We start from the raw sequence: 1,484 nt of genomic DNA, 5'->3' as shown, positions 1-1,484 counted from the left end.
TATATATATATATATATATATATATATATATATATATATATATATATATGTTATATACCTTTCATCGAATTTGGTAGTTGCAGCAGAGTTAACAATCACATCCACTTGTCTCCGCATTTCATTTAATAGATCAAAATCCATCACACCAAAATTTTCCAAACTAACATCACCAGCCACCACTTTAATCTTTTGAGATATAAATGTATGCATGTTTTTCCCATATTTTTCTTTTATAACCCTGAACAAGTCCTTGTTGATCACCTGCATGCATATATAATTAAGCAATGTAATTATATATATATATATATATATATATATATATATATATAAAATTGGATATGATTTGTACCTCCGATTGCAAGCGATGCAAGGCCATGTTTGGATCTGAAGCTCTCACGAGAAGAAATAGTTTCTTTATATTTGGTTGTATTCTTAGTATCTTCTCTACAAAAACTGCAACATTTATATTTTGGTTGTATTCTAAAGATCATCTATGATGAAGGTTCTTGTTAAAATTTTTTGTTAAGGTTTTTGTAAGAATCTCTGAGACAAATGTTCTAATAAGAATTTAATTTTTTTAGTAAGAACCCAAGTTCTTGTCTACGTACTTTTCTTGTTGTTTTTTAACCGTTTTGTTTCGTTTTAATATGTCTATAATACATATAAGTTAAAAATTGATAAAACAATATAAATTAATTATTATAAAATATATTATTAATTTAGTTTTAAAATTTTATTTTGTTGTAAATTTTTACACAAGTTTTTGTAGTTTGTTTTAATAAGTACTAGAAGCGTACTCGCGCAATGCAGCGAGATATATCGTGATTTTAATATTTTATTTTATTATTTATCTCAGTCGATGTTATAATATGGCTTTATGTGATTTTGAGAAAACGATAATGTTTTTATTTTTGAATAAAATATATGTTTGAAGATGTCATAAAAATTTGACAAAAATATATCGATATTAGTATCAAATTAACTATTTGAAATTCCTCATTTTTTGTATAATTTTTTAATTCAATTATTTTATATTTTAATTTATGTACACGAAGTAATTTATATTTGGTTTGATAATAATTTTTTTTAAATAAAGATAATAATTATTTATTTTGTTGGAACTCAATAATTATTCTAATTATATTTTAGATTTTTTATATTTTAAAATGAGATGTTCAGTATCTATTTGATTATGTTTATCCGCAGTTATTTATACGAATTCAAACATCGAGCTTTAATATGTTGTACTTATGCATAATTACTTGTAATCTTGAATTTTAAGTAATATGCATCAATATACAATACTTTATGCATAACAAAAATATATTGATATTCGTATAAAATTAACTATTTAGAATTCCTCATTTTTTGTGTAATTTTTTAATTCAATTTTTTGTTATAATTTAATTTAGGTATAATAACAAAGTAATTCATATTTGGTTTGATAATATAATTTTCTTATAAAGATAATAATTAATTATTTT

At 21.8% G+C, this 1,484-nt stretch overlaps 1 pseudogene; it reads right to left on the bottom strand.

Moving 5' to 3' along the window:
* The window catches only part of LOC112525017, a 10,270-nt pseudogene that overhangs the window by 3,056 nt on the left and 5,730 nt on the right, over positions 1–1,484 (bottom strand).

Source organism: Cynara cardunculus (assembly GCF_001531365.2).
Source record: "Cynara cardunculus var. scolymus isolate 2C chromosome LG 13, CcrdV1, whole genome shotgun sequence".
NCBI classification, from domain to species: domain Eukaryota; kingdom Viridiplantae; phylum Streptophyta; class Magnoliopsida; order Asterales; family Asteraceae; genus Cynara; species Cynara cardunculus.
This window is presented reverse-complemented; position numbering and strand designations above follow the sequence as displayed.